The sequence below is a fragment of the Eleutherodactylus coqui genome, chromosome 2 (assembly GCF_035609145.1).
Source record: "Eleutherodactylus coqui strain aEleCoq1 chromosome 2, aEleCoq1.hap1, whole genome shotgun sequence".
NCBI lineage: Eukaryota > Metazoa > Chordata > Amphibia > Anura > Eleutherodactylidae > Eleutherodactylus > Eleutherodactylus coqui.
This window is the reverse complement of record NC_089838.1, coordinates 106,568,056-106,584,607: the sequence shown is the minus strand read 5'-3', so window position 1 is coordinate 106,584,607 and position 16,552 is coordinate 106,568,056.

Sequence of the window (16,552 nt, the reverse complement as noted above, 5' to 3'; positions counted from 1 at the left end):
AGCAATGATCATATCTGGTCCACTGTACTGACAGTAAGCCGAAAGATCAGCTGATCGGTGGGGATTCTGAGCAGCGGACCCTCGCCAGCCAGTGAAATATATGTAAACGGCATCTAGAATGTGATGCTTGCAATGCTTTATTTAAGCTCCCTATAGAGTTCTAATAAAGCATTGCAAGCATGCTACAGAAGGGTCAAGTGCAAGCACTCAATGGAAAGGAAAACAGTTGTTAGCTACACCACATACCCCAGCAGGATCGGCAGCCCTAAATCATTGCTGGGACACTAGCCCAGGGGGCACATGCCTCCCTACCCCCAACCCCACCCCTGCTCAAATTCACTTATGATGTCACAGTAGCTTTCTTCACTGAAGCACTTGTGATGTCATTGAAGCTAACCTACCTTCAATTCACTTATGATGTCACAGTAACTTTCCTTTTCAGACTAGAAAACTGTGATATCACAGTAGCTTAAATACTGTAGAGACAGACACCAACTTCAGAGGCATGCTCCCAAGCTGTGATCCAACATAAACCTGTTTCATGGTCATGAAATCCAAGAAAGTGTTGGTACTAAGAGTCATGAGATTCCTTGGGAGGGTCTCTTCCTCTTAGCCTAAAAATAGGTAATCCCAAGAAGTCATGTTGTTGTGGAGTTGTAACAAGATGTGTGCCAAGTTACTTTAGTGTCACTACTGCAACACTTTTACCAATTCATACACTTGTCTAGAGTCTATGGGAACAACTATAACCTCACGGCCAAAGAAGAAGAACCCTAATATATGGCTGTCCAAATGAAGTGCTGAATGTCAGAAGAAATACAGACAAGAGCACTTTAACAGTAGGACCACCGGGGGTTTTGATGCATTGTCTGCTGGCGGCATCCTAAATGTATTCCATGGCAGTTCTAGCGTTACACTTGTATCTTATTTTGTTATTAAACCAAACCATAAAAGAATGACTTTGTCTTAAGCATTGTCTTAAGCATCCTCTATTACCCAGCCTCCTCCCTATAGGTTTGTTAATAGGAGTTAGATGTTACTGTATGGGAAAATCATCTCTTATTAATGCATGAAAAGACGTAAATGTATCCTGCGGTTTAAACAGCTGAGGTGATGCTTATGGCAATGACAGAGCCTGATAGTAATGTGTCTTGTTGACTAGTATGAATCTTTACTCATCATCTTAATATAGCGCCAAAGCTGGGAACCCCCAACATATGTCATATGCAAATGTTACTTCCATCCATCTTTCTTCTTTACAGGACAGAATGGTTACAAAAGAATACAGATAGATTAGGTAGATATAAAGAGTGCGGAGTATAAGGGGCCCTCATTACCAGACATTTCTGTTCCATTGAGATAGGATGACACATCTCTATGTGAATACAGACAAACACAAGAAGAACCTTTCCAGTCTTGTACTGCTGTATACACTCATTGACAAAGAACATAATACACCCAGATAGAAATGTCAGATTGCTGCAAAGGCAGTTATGGCAGATATGTAAATCATTACATTTGTGGTCTGATTAGATACTGGTGTAGTGGCCCAGGGGGTCCTCCAAAATAGCCACACAATCATGGTCCTGTCACACCTGCCTATGTGCTTCCAGGAGACATATGAGGTGCTGTACTTTGAAGAAACCTAGTTTCCCCCTTCTTCTTAAGCCTAAAAGCTTAGCAACGGCTGGCTGCTTATTGGCTGTATGTCATGTCCTCACTGATTGGTAGAGGGGTGTGGTTGAAGTTCAGAGCATGAAACAGTGAGTTACACAAAAAACAACCCAGTGAAGTCAAAGCCAGGAATAGTCTAAGGTCCACTAAAATCTCCATCTTAAACTGCACCATCAACTTTCCAGTAAGCCCGACATTAACTAGGCCTGTCGGAATTGTTACTGTGTCACCTCTAGATAGAGACAGCGTTGAAGTACTCAAGAGTTCAACTGTTTTGCACCATGTTGTATACTGCAAGATCAATGTCTCTGCTTAAGACTGCTGTTGTTATACTGTACTCATTATGTAAATGCTTCAGCAAACTGTGCACTTCTCGTTTACTGCAAAAAGATACCAGGACTTGGGTCAAGTTATTTCTCGCTAATTGACTTTTACAATTCTGGGTGAAGTGCTGGCATCACATGACAAACAACCGTTCATTAACAAGACCGTATCTATTATTTGTGCTACTGTGCGCGACCGAGCAGGCACCTTGCCACCATTGTTAGGATGGATTACAGAGCCAACGGTCACATTCATCTTACAGTCCCGTGGTCTCCCCTTCATTGGTGCATCTGGCTCGGGCACTGCACTGGGTCTTGCCTTCAGAGGCCATAAAAATGCTTCCCCCGTTGCCCTATAAAATCTCTCGGAGGCTACTTTTGTCTAGTGTTGAGAGATCGTTGACCATTAGACATGCCTCAACAGACCTTGAGAGGGCCACATCATTGTAATCAGAGAAGTAGGATGGTCATTTCGACAAACTGCCTGCCAAGTAGGCCGGTCTGACCAAGTTGTTAGGAGGTGTTGGGAACAGTGGTTACATGAGGGTACGCACATATGGCAAACAGGCTCTGGACAGCCCAGACAGACCATCAGTACAATGAGTGTAAATCCCACATGTAGCATTGTGATTTCCATCCATCGTATTCTGCTCTATATACAGTATTCATGTAACATTTCAATGTGGAGACAAGGTCATCACACGGATATGTGGATAGATAGATAGATAGATAGATAGATAGATAGATAGATAGATAGATAGATAGATAGATAGATAGATAGATAGAGTTACGTGTCATTTTTCCACTTGAGATGCCATGAAGCCTCTCTGGCAGATGGTATAAGGATGGTCTATAAGAACGTCACACATATTGATACTATATATACCAGACAGTAATATGAAGCTGTATATAGTACCAGCTGCTGGGAGAGCATACTGGTCACATTCTTTGCATTGCCATCAGTGACATTCCTCCCTGGTTTTTGCATAGGGCTTATTCCAGGGAGACGTTAGGTGGAACCTAGAGGATAAGTGTGATTGATACGTGGGTTTATGGAATGAAAAGGCAAATCTGGGTGTGAACGTGATGCTCCTTGAACAATTTTAAGAGCCTGACACACCTAATAGGATGCAGACACGCTGGCAGTTCTCAAACACAGCAATCTAATCTACTGCCCATTCTGTACAAACATCCATTATATTCTCTATTGTGATGAAACTCTATTCTTCCACATAATACGGAGATTGGAATATTTTTAGTGGTTATATCAATGTGTGTACCATACGGAAATTGTAGCATTCACAGGATGTTCAATATTTATCCCATAGTTACTTTTAGGATAACTTCTGATGTCATTTTTTTATGGAAACCTTGCCCACAAATACTGGTCAGATGTTGGTCAAAGGGCTATGTTGTAAATACCCTGATAACGACAACCAGAGAGCCCCTATCATCGCCAGCTAAAAGGCCCCCATAACTAACTGAATAAAAGTCCAGCTAATAAAAGCCACTCACAAACAAAAATCTGTATACTCACCCCCTTCTTGTACCAAAAACTCTGATCAGAACCAGCTCAGGGTCTAAGATTGGCTGGAGTGGTCAGTGGTTGACCCCACCTGCTGAACAGACTCTTACTTATACGGAAAACTTGCCTGCTAGAAGTCCTTATTTAGGCCCTCAAAGAATATGGGAGATTAGGCAAGAATGAGTTACCAACATATTGCAGCCCTTTTCCATAAAAGAGGTAAGATAATTTGTTGTGAAACGGGTTGCAGATGTGGAGCATGGAATATGACGAATTCTTCCTGCACACTTGCAGAAACCAATTGCAGTTTCGGCAAGCAGAGGAAAAATCGCAGCATGCTCCATTTTTGCACAGATTCCACGTGGACGGCCTCTATTGAAGTCAATGGAAGCCATCTAATCCGCAGCCCGTCGGCAATGAGGACGGGCCACGGATTCCACGCTGTTGCCTAGCGATAGCATGGTAAAAAATTTTGAAAAAAAAAAACCTTTACTGTGCATTTGCGACGGCGAAGCGGGTTTATCCACAGTACAGAAAAGAAGCCAACGGAGTGCGCAGATGCCAGAGCCGGACTCTGCTGTGGGATGCCGCATGCGGAATCCGGCTCTGCCGTGTGCAGGAGGTCAAAGGGCTTGTCTGTTAGTTAGAAGTCCCCACCACCAACAATTACTTCACTGGTTGTCCCTTGAATTCTGCCAGTCTGTTGTAGTTTGAGGGAACCTAGGAAGAAGTGTTCAATTTCTCTGAAAAACCACCACAGGAAATAATGCTTTATACAGTTTCCATCTAAAGTAAAAGGCTGTCTACGTAATCCTTGGAAGTGCTATCCAGAGCAAAAGGTGTTCTTTTTCTGTTATCTCTGCTATGGAAAATTAGGCGTTCCCAAACATTAAAGGGGTTATCCATCTCCAAAAGTTTTTAGAAACTTGCTCAGGGCGATGGAAAAACATAAAAGATGGCATACTCACCTTACCTGCTCCCCCTTTTCTCCATTTTGCCAATGTCCTGTGACCTGCTGCAGCATCGATGTCACTGACACCGGGGATATGTGACTGCAGCAGCTGATCTCCAGCTCACTTTGGTAGGTGATTAGCTGCAGTGGGCTTCTCACTATTGCACACTGGTGAGGGGTAAAAACCCCGAAACAGCTGTCTGTGTATGAATTCTGACTTGGTTTTTAATTCTCAATCATTGTTTAAAGACCTGTTTAAAGGGTTGGACATTGATTTGGAGTAATGCTGCCATTCAATAGGTGGCGCTGCAGAGGTATTGTTCCATCTTCCTTATTTGCCTATATTTCCCAATGGAGTATGCACGGCCTTATAAGTCTCCTCCCACACTTCTAGGTGCTCTCTTTAAGGAGAGATGATACTCCTCCTGACCAACCGCAAATAAAGAATGGTGGGGGCCAAAGCATCTGCTTCCACTACCCTGAGCAGTTTTGAGGGCTTGCATAACCCCTTTAACTCAGAATTATCTACTAGTCTTTTTAAAAATTGTTTATCTAAACCAGACCAACCCTTTTGATAATCCTATCTAGTTAAAAGCAATAATTTACATATGCTAGGTAGGCCAAGTTTCAGAGTGAGGACACCCCAAATTCTGCTTCTTGGAGACTGACCTGCTGTATAAGACAGCAGTGCCCGAAAGAATTCCAAATAACTTGTGTAAATGGGGTAGAAAGGAGGTGAAAGTCATAGAACAGCTGAATGCTGGCCACCATATAGCCTATAATATATCAGCTCCCTACTGGAGGATAAGAGACACCAGGAAGTCTGCTGCTAATAGACCTTAGGACTTAAATACAAGTAGTTGAAAGGTTTCCCAGTGAATTACAGTGCAAAGGGTAGGGCACGCATAATACATATCTTATGCACATTCTATGAGTCATAGATTCCATGTAGTAACACGTCATGCATTTCATGGGACTGGAATGAAGAATAGTGGGAAGCGTTGGCGTCATATTAAATGCAGTGTCACTCGCTCTTAGGTAGGGCGTGCTGCAAGCAGAGATGGTCGGCCTTGTGTCCATCTGTCTCGTATTTATGCCACTAGACGTCTAGTATACCTTTACACACATCCAGTATGTGATTACATTATGAACATCTCATCAGACACCTCTGTAATCTTCTTAGGTCGTATTTACATGGTGAGCGCAATTTCAGTCAGAGAAAATGGGATCGATTGTTTCAATAGTAAAAGTAGAAAATCATGTGAAAGTAAAAGTGAAAAATGTGATGCATTTTTTTTCAACTGCCATAGGAAATCATGAGTGATTTTTAAACAGCATTGCCCAAAAATAGGACTTGCTGCAATTATTCATTTTCACATTGTCGGTATAAGCAAAAAAATCTATGATGTACACTACCGTTCAAAAGTTTGGGGTCACCCAAACAATTTTGTGTTTTCCATGAAAAGTCACACTTATTCACCACCATGCGTTGTGAAATGAATAGAAAATAGAGTCAAGACATTGACAAGGTTAGAAATAATGATTTGTATTTGAAATAACATTGTTTTTACATCAAACTTTGCTTTCGTCAAACAATCCTCCTTTTGCAGCAATTACAGCATTGCACACCTTTGACATTCTAGCTGTTAATTTGTGGAGGTAAACTTGAGAAATTGCACCCCACGCTTCTAGAAGCATCTCCCACAAGTTGGATTGGTTGGATGGGCACTTCTGGCGTACCATACGGTCAAGCTGCTCCCACAACAGCTCAATGGGGTTCAGATCTGGTGACTGCGCTGGCCACTCCATTACCGATAGAATACCAGCTGCCTGCTTCTGCTGTAAATAGTTCTTGCACAATTTGGAGGTGTGTTTAGGGTCATTGTCCTGTTGTAGGATGAAATTGGTTCCAATCAAGCGCTGTCCACTGGGTATGGCATGGCGTTGCAAAATGGAGTGATAGCCTTCCTTATTCAGAATCCCTTTTACCCTGTACAAATCTCCCACCTTACCAGCACCAAAGCAACCCCAGACCATCACATTACCTCCACCATGCTTAACAGATGGCGTCAGGCATTCTTCCAGCATCTTTTCATTTGTTCTGCGTCTCACAAACGTTCTTCTTTGTGATCCAAACACCTCAAACTTGGATTCATCCGTCCACAACACTTTTTTCCAGTCTTCCTCTGTCCAATGTCTGTGTTCTTTTGCCCATCTTAATCTTTTTCTTTTATTGGCCAGTCTCAGATATGGCTTTTTCTTTGCCACTCTGCCCTGAAGCCCAAAATCCCGCAGCCGCCTCTTCACTGTAGATGTTGACACTGGTGTTTTGCGGGTACTATTTAATGAAGATGCCAGTTGGGTACCTGTGAGGCGTCTGTTTCTCAAACTAGAGACTCTAATGTGCTTATCTTCTTGCTTAGTTGTGCAACGCGGCCTCCCACTTCTTTTTCTACTCTGGTTAGAGCCTGTTTGTGCTGTCCTCTGAAGGGAGTAGTATTCACCGTTGTAGGAAATCTTCAATTTCTTAGCAATTTCTCGCATGGAATAGCCTTCATTTCTAAGAACAAGAATAGACTGTCGAGTTTCAGATGAAAGTTCTCTTTTTCTGGCCATTTTGAGCGTTTAATTGACCCCACAAATGTGATGCTCCAGAAACTCAATCTGCTCACAGGAAGGTCAGTTTTGTAGCTTCTGTAACGAGCTAGACTGTTTTCAGATGTGTGAACATGATTGCACAAGGGTTTTCTAATCATCAATTAGCCTTCTGAGCCAATGAGCAAACACATTGTACCATTAGAACACTGGAGTGATAGTTGCTGGAAATGGGCCTCTATACACCTTTGTAGATATTGCACAAAAAACCAGACATTTGCAGCTAGAATAGTCATTTACCACATTAGCAATGTATAGAGTGCATTTGTTTAAAGTTAGGACTAGTTTAAAGTTATCTTCATTGAAAAGTACAGTGCTTTTCCTTCAAAAATAAGGACATTTCAATGTGACCCCAAACTTTTGAACGGTAGTGTATATTAACTAGAGATGAGCGAGCATGCTCGGCAAAGGCAGATACTCGGCGGGGGAGAGCGGGGATTTCTCTCTCTCACCCCCGCTCACCTCCGCCGCTCCAGCCCGCATTTGCTCAGACGAGTATGCAGATGCTCGCTCAAGTATCTGCCTTTACCAAGCATGCTCGCTCATCTCTAATATTAACCCATTGAAAACAATTAACTCTTTTTAAGTGGGATTTCTGTGCATCTGACAACGCACACAAATTGCACGTGAAACTCACTCGTATAAATGCAGCCTTTATGCAGGATTAAAAGACTATAGAATTTTGGATCTTCTGATAACCATTCTTGATTATCAGAACATCATAGAAAAAAATATGTCGCTTCAGTAAGGTGGAGCAAGTCCATATAAAATAAGTCGGGGACCTGAGGTAATCCCTGTTCTAGTGATCTTTCATCCCCCAGCTGCTGTATATAACATGTCTGCTCTGTCCACACAGCAGTCAAGCCTCATAAAAATGTAATAAAATTAATTACATGCGTCGCTAATGTGTTATCATCTTCCTTCAATTTCCAGTAGGTGGAGTTTCTGTGCAACTCGAAAATGGGGAACATTTGGCTATACATATTGTACATGCACATATATATATATATATATATATATATATATATATATATATATAGATATATATAGATATATAGATATATATAGATATATAGATATATATGGGCCAGGAAAATAATTAGCCCGTCACCGCACACTTGGCTGCTATGGACAACAAAGACAGATTTTTTTTTTCAGACAGCCTCCATAAGTATGTGGTGCCGGGCTTAGACCGCTGACAATAGCTGAAGTGAATGACATTTATTATCTTATTACAATATACATCTGTCAGGGTTCAAAATAAATTAAGCAGCAAGGGAACAGTCAGCTCTTGGAGTTGATGTGTTGGGAGCAGGCAAGTGTAAAGGCCCATTTACACACAAACACAATCTTTCAAATGATTGAAAGATTCACAGCTTTAGTGATCATTTTACATAAAGTGTTAATGGACACTAATGTCCATTAACACTTTATCAGCTTCAAAAAGGGCCTGTGGGTGCTGTTTGCAGAGCTCGGCATGTGGTCTGAGCTCTGCACACAGCACCATTGCTCTGGCACGGGTTGTCGGCAGAATACAATGTAATCTCTGACTGCCATGCAAAATACAGCGCGCGTTGCCTGTTATCTTTTATCCGGATGAACGATGGATTTTAAGCTCACCTTAAAATCATCGTTCAACGGAAGAGGGAATGATGACAGTGTTTCCATCCAATGATTATAGCTCATATGACATCGTTTGAACAAATTTTGAGCGATAATTGTTGCGTGTAGATGGGGCTTTAGGGGTGAGCGCCTCAATTCTGCCTTTGCTGTGAAGTGGCACACTGCCCCCAATGCTAGCATGATGGTCTGGGGGGCACATCGCATACGACAGTCAGTCACCCTTAGCAGTGGTACAAGGGACAATGACAGCTCAACGATATGTTCGGGACAACCCTGCAGCTACATGTGTTCCTCTAATGGCGGCTTCCAAGAGGCATTTCCCAGCAGGATAATACTTAGCCACACACACAAGGGGGGTCACAGGAATGTCCCCACAACATTGCCACACTTTTGTGGCTGCCCGGTCGCCAGATTTACCGCCAATGGAACATGTATGGGACCATCTGGGACGCCAACTGTCACAGCCTACAACTTTGTACAATTTAGAGGCTCGGTTACAGCAAACGTGAATTGATATGCCGCAGGATACCATACGGAACCTGTATGCCTCCATGCTTTCCTGTATCACATCTTGTATCCAAGCTAGAGGCGGCCCAACAGGGTACTAGAGTCTCCATGCCCGCCTGTATCACATCTTCTATCCAAGCTAAAAGTGGTACAACAGGGTACTAGAGCCTCCATGCCTGTCCGTATCACATCTTGTATCCAAGCTAGAGGCGGCCCAACAGGGTACTAGAGCCTCCATGCCCACCTATATCACATCTTGTATCCAGTCTAGCGGCAGTATGACAAGGTACTAGAGCCTCCCTTCAATGTGTCAGTTTTCCGCAATAAATTACCCTTCTGCTCTGATATTGTAATATCTTATATCAATGTTACAATCACACAGGGAAAGCTTCATTCCATTCTGACAACTCCTTCTAAGGGAGGGATGTTTTTGACAATGAGTGTATTTAATTCTTTATAAAAAAAAACAAAAAACTTTGTAATAACTAATGTGTAATTATCTAAAAATCATAAACTGATTGTTTTGTGGAGTTTATCTAATAACCTGCAGGGGGCAGCAGATATTTGCTTATAGGAACATTAAACCCTTTCCACACATGTATGATGTCATTTGAACATTTCCTCATTTATTAACAAATAAAAACATTAAATGACAAAAGCTGAAAAAAATTAATTCAATTAAGAAAACACAAATAAAGTTTATATATTGTACTTCTAGAGCTGTTGTTATATTCACAAAAACTGGAAATCCAGGATGTCCACAGAAATAACCATCCGGGGCAAGAAATTTTTCCAGCATTGCTCAAGGATACGTGTAATGCAATCAGAGAAATGCAATTAGTCAACAAAAAAGTCCCGTGGCAATCAGTCGTCGGCAATAGGTACATTTTTCTAACATCAGGCCAAGATGCAAATTATGAAATGAGAGAATCACTGCAGCACATGATGGCAGTGCCTGTATAATAAGAGACAACATGATGCCCGCTGCTGGGTGGTATAGTACAGCGGCACTGTCGTATGCAAATGAACAATACTATGAAATGATAATTCTTTATTGGGAAACGGGACCAAAAGCTCGAGCTGCAGAATGTAGATTTCACGGGCGGTTTCATAGGACAGTTCTGACTGGTGTTCTCTGTACTGATTTAGGCCTCATGTCCACGGGCGGGTCAGATTCGGCATTTTTGTTTTTAACTCCTGCTTTCCTGCGGAATTTGCCGCCCGTTCGCCATGTCAATTGACTTCAATGGAAGCCGTCCATACGGAAACCACCCTAAAATGGAGCATGCTGCAATTTGGTTTCCACATGTGAAATCCGGAAAACAAGTCTGCATGTGTTATTTGAGGTGCGGACGCCCATGCTTCCCTATGCACAGCCTGAATTGCGGATTCTGCAAATCCAATTCGCCTGTGGACATTGGGCCTTACAGTGCGATTGTTACAGGACTAGAGATCAGCGAGCACCCAAATGCTCGGGTCCTCGTTATTCGAGTTGAGCTTTTTGTAAAATTCGAGAGCTCTACTCGAGTAATGAACCCCATTGACTACAATGGGAGACTCGAGCATTTTTGTATGTGGGCCGCCGGGTCCCTGAGCTTTTTTTTTCTTCTTTTCTTGGTTCGTCTCTCCCTCTCCCTCTCTCTCCCCCTCTCCCTCTCTCTCCCTCTCCCTCTCTCTCTCTCTCGCGTATCCAACAATACTTCCATATTGCTCCCTGCGGAAGTGCCGCGTGACGGACTGCTTCTAATAACTTCAATGGATGCCATCTGTGCATGACCCGCACAGAATCGCAGCATGGTGTGATTTCTTCTCCGTGATCAGAAAATCGCAATCGATTTCCAGTCGTGTAGATAAAATCTCAATTTGCCATAGCATGCTATGGGGCAGTATTTGCTGCGGAGTTGGGAGGCAGACGCCCACTGCAAATCCACCTGTGTGTCGGAGGCCTTTATGACTCGGGGTACTGAGACCTATAGTTGCCACACTTGAAATAACAAGGTCATTTGTCATATGCGAATGTGTTCACATATAGGTTTAGGCCTCATGTTTACGAGCGGATTGGATTCCGCATGCGGATTTCCGCAGTGGGAAATTGGGGCTGTAATATTTATTCCGCACAGATGTACGCGGATTCACTGCGGATCATCCACACAACCCCACCTCCCAGCCTTTTACCAACCTCTCTAATTGATTTTAACCTTCACATCCGCAGTGCATCCGCAATTGTATGTGCGGATGCACTGTGGTTCGCTGCACCCATTGACTTATATTGAGCCCGTCCGCACGGAATCCGCTCTGAAATGGAGCATGTTGCGATTTGTTTTCCGTTCCAAACGGTCCGCAAATCAAATCCACATGCTTAAATTCAGTTGCAGATGCCAAAGCTTCCCTATGGGCACTTTGAATTCCGGATCTTCCGCGCTGGTGACACGTGCGGATACTGCAAATCAAATTCGCCAGTGGAAATTGGGCCTTATAGTGGAACACTCATTTCTCACTGAGAAGGTATTGATAATTCACAGCGACGTATAGTCACTTGTCAATGGTGTCAACATGGGCCTACACCTAGATGCGGATGTAAGCAGTCTTTGACAGCCAACGACCTGTGGCAACGCCCTGACCAGCGTTCATGTTGATCGTGGTTGTTAACTTTAAACTGTTCCCCCATGACGAGATTTTCAGGTGCCGTCCCAGTGCCATGGCAGCTTGGGGTCTTCTGAAAGTCCCAGCCCTGCAATTAGTGAGCACTTATTATGACGTGCCTGTGGCTCATCTTAATAGAATGCCGGTCAGAATGTAATTTCATGTATGCAAGTTCACGTCCCTATGGGGATGTAAAAAAAAGTTTTATTAATCATAAAAAGGTAAAAAAGCCTTTTTCCCAGTTATCACATTAAAAAAAATATTAAAACTAGTATCACTGTGTCCGTAAATGTCCAGTTTAGTAAAATATCACATTATTGATCCCACATGGCGAAGTTTTACAGTGCGTTGTATGGTACATTAAATGGTGAAAAAAAGCATGCGAGAAAAACATAAGTGTGCAGGAGCCCTCAGGTCTTAACCCCTTCCAATCCACTGTCTGAGGTCTGAAGACATTCTGATTGAAGGCAGTACAGCTCTGATGTCTGAAGATGTCCGGCAGGATATTCTTACTGTATATTACTGGCCGCTCTGTTGTCGGGGGCCTCTCCAGCATGTCACATACCGCAGTACTGGCTCTAGCCAGCAGATGGCGCCATTGTATAATGGCAGAAAGAGAAAACTGCCTAGGAAACCCTGAATCCAAAATTGGATTCCAAAGGGTTAAACAGATGGGTGTGGTTTCGTTTTCAGTAGCTGTATTCTCGCACGTTAATAGTACAGGCAAGAAAAGATAGCATGGGACCTGTCTTTCCACTTTTTTTTTCAAACTCGTGCCCGGTAGCATGGAGTTTGAATAGTCTGAGAGACAAAAAAAAAGCCTGGTTCGTGCGCAACTACACTCGTTAGTGGGGAGCATAGTTGTACATATGCTCATCTGAAGAAGCCCTTGAGCTCTAATCTATCTACTGTACCAAGAATTCTAATGGTCCATAAGTGGAAATCTATAGACGTCCGCGGTTCAGAAGCTGGAATTGCCTTTTGTCGGTGAGTTATGGGTCATACTCATAGGGGGGGCAGTGGCAGAAATTGGTCTTTGGTCTTTGAACTTGTTGATGCCAGTACTGTAGAGCGTAATCACCGCTGACCAAGTTCCAGATTCTGCATTGAAGCCCTTGCAGTTTTATTGAGCGGCTGGGTGTTATACAAGTCATCCTACATTTATGTCTTGTCTCTTTTACACTGCTGTATAGTTAGGGCAGATATTCAGAAATCGTTTCTTAGGATGATCTGGGTGGTCTCCACGATGTGGTTTAAAGCACATAGACAAATATTTAGCAGCTCTTAAGTAGTTTGTCTACAGCTGCGCTGTGATGGGGAAGTCGCTCTCTAGTAAACTGGAGTCACTTCTGTCATGGCTTGCATGCAAAGTAAAATGATAAATTATTAAAAGCAGTGCTCGTCCAAAGACACTACTATTCACTGTCTATTATTAACCCTTTCCAATCCAATTTGTATCCTAGTTTTCCTAGGGGGCTTACTCTTTTTCTGCCGTTATACAACGGCGCTATATGCTGGCTAAAGCCAGTACTGCATGAGGTAATACGTTGGATAGGCTCCGACAGCAGACAGGCTGGCAATATACAGTAAGAGAACCCCGACAGATGTCTTCCAACATCGGAGCTGTACAGCCTTAAATCATAATGTCTTTAGACGTCAGACAGTGGATTGGAAAGGGTTAAGAGGGGACTAGACGTCTTTTTAGAGCGCTATGATATTACAGGATATAGACACTAGTTGGCCAGCGGGGTTGTTGATCCAGGTCTTACAGTCAGGTAGCAACTTTTCAAAAGGTTGATCCAGGGATTATTCTGGCTGCCATTATGAAGTCTGGAAGGAATTTTTTCCCCCAAATGGGCTAATTGGCTTCTGCCTCATTGGGTTTTTTTTTGCCTTCCTCTGGATCAACAATGGGAGGGGGGTGAAAACAGGCTGAACTGGATGGACATTGTCTCCTTTCAGCCTAACATACTTATGTTACTATGTATGTCAATAGCCCAGTATCTCTGTGTTTGCAAATATGCAATATGCAAAGAATAAGCCTTATTGATTTCAAAGGGTGAATTTTCACTCTTTGTTTTTGCGTGTGCATTCCGCACGCACAAGAAAACGCAGTATGTTCTATTTTACTGCACATTTATGCACCAATGGCCCCATAGGTGTCTATGGGGGATGCGCACCCGATACCCAAAGAAAACAGAGCACCTCGGAACTACTTAGGCTAAATAATTTTTTAACTTGGGCCCGGCTGTGCACCCAAGTGGAATGGCCCAGCCAGTGCAAAAAGTACAGTAATATGCGCAAAAATGCACGCAAAAACTAACTCTTGCATTTTTGGGCATACACTTGTGTGAACCGCCCTACGTCCGAAGACGATAAATGGAACAGTAGTGCACTTGCTTGACCACCATTCCATTCAAACTGAAGACTCAAGACCCCCATTCTCGTGATGGTGAGTCTCCCTGTGGGCAGATAGCAGATACGTGTTGTTTGTGGATTAATCGCTTTAATGACTAGAAAGTAAATTGTAGTACATTGTGATACATTCCATTGTTTTCCTATAATGATGTAGGAGCATTTAATATGAATTCCAATCAAGAGTTTGTAACAAACTGTTCATCAAAGCAATACTTCATAGATGTATTCCTATTGACTATACTGTAGACCAGGGGTGACATACTCATTTTAACAAGGGCCACATCAGCCTTACGGTTCCTTCACACAACCGTGTTTGTATGTGTTTTTGCGCACACAATATTTGTGCATGCTAGCAAAGAGAATAGAACCCCTTAATTTCAATGGGTTCATTCTCAGAAGTGCGTTCTGCGCGAGCATTGCGTACATGTGCATAGGACCTGATCTATTTTCCTGCGGTAGAAGTCTATGGGAGGTGCGCAAATACACAAGGGAAGCGAAATACTGCACAAAACGCAGGTTAGGAAGACAGCTGGATATCATTGGCCTTTAATAGCCAATCAATTCCATGGAATGGGAGGGTTACGCGCAAGTGTGTACTGGCCCTTTGCTCGCAAATATTACAGTAATGCGCGCTGACACGCACGCAACAGGCTGATTATGTGGCTCTTCAATCCTTGCTCATGCGCAAATATACTGTCCCAAGGAACCTTTAGGGCGGTTTCACATGGGCGTATTTGTGCATGCAGAATCTGCGCTCACAATGGTGGCCCCAGTAGTAATAGTGCTGCCCATATTGGTTACAGTAATAATTGTCCCCTACATAGGTGGCCCCAGTTATAATAGTGCCGCCCATACTGGCCACAGTAATAAGTGTCCCCTATATAGATGGCCCAAGTAGTAACAGTGACCATAGCAGCCCCAGTACTAATAGTGCCCCCTATATCAGCCCCTGCAGTTATAGAGTTATAGTAACTCCCATAGCAGCCCCAGTAGTTATAGCAACTTCCTTATTGGCCTCTGTCCGGGGAGCATCTTTTGTCACATTCCACCCACCCAGCCTGCTGTGACCACGGACCTCCCCCCTTGGCATCTGCGCTGTGTACAGGGTGGCGCATGCAGACGCCAGGAGAGAGAGGTCAGACTGCACCTCCACAACCGGACCAAACCTGCAGGCTGGGTGAGTGGAATGCTGCACGGCTGGCGGGCCACATAAAATGAGGTGGCGGGCTGAATTTGGCCCTAAGGCCATTGTTCAACACGTGTGCTGTACACAAAACTGTATTCTTTGCACCATTTCACAAATGAAGACCCATTAGCTGACTACAGACAGCTTGATAGGTGAGCCTCATGTGGTGCATAATGTAAGCTCTCACCCACAACCTGAAGATTGCAAGTTCAATCCCCGCATGAGTCAGGTAGTCGGCTCAAGGTTGACTCAGCCTTCCATCCATCTTGGTAAAATGAGAACCCAGCTTGGTGGGGGGTAATAAGTAATAATTACCTGAAAGCGCTGCGGAATAAGTTGGTGCTATACAAATACCAAGATTTATTTTATTATATCAGATCAGTGAAATTCTGCTGCTCAAGTCCTCCACGATCAGTTTGAAGTGAGCACAATGGACGATTAAAGGGGTTGTCCCGCGGCAGCAAGTGGGTCTATACACTTCTGTATGGCCATAATAATGCACTTTGTAATGTACATTGTGCATTAATTATGAGCCATACAGAAGTTATAAAAAGTTTTATACTTACCTGCTCCGTTGCTGGCGTCCTCGTTCCCATGGAGCCGACTAATTTTCGCCCTCCGATGGCCAAATTAGCCGCGCTTGCGCAGTCCGGGTCTTCTGCAGTCTTCTATGGGGCCGCTCGTGTAGAATGCCGGCTCCGTGTAGCTCCGCCCCGTCACGTGCCGATTCCAGCCAATCAGGAGGCTGGAATCGGCAATGGACCGCACAGAAGCCCTGCGGTCCACGGAGACAGAGGATCCCGGCGGCCATCTTCAGCAGGTAAGTATGAAGACGCCGGACCGCCGGGATTCAGGTAAGCGCTGTGCGGGTTGTTTTTTTAACCCCTGCATCGGGGTTGTCTCGCGCCGAACGGGGGGGGGGGTTAAAAAAAAAACAAAACCCGTTTCGGCGCGGGACAACCCCTTTAAGTGCTTACGAGACACAACACTGTACATTGTATAGTGGCTGTGCCTGGTATTGCAGCTCTGTTTCTTTGAATGGAAAT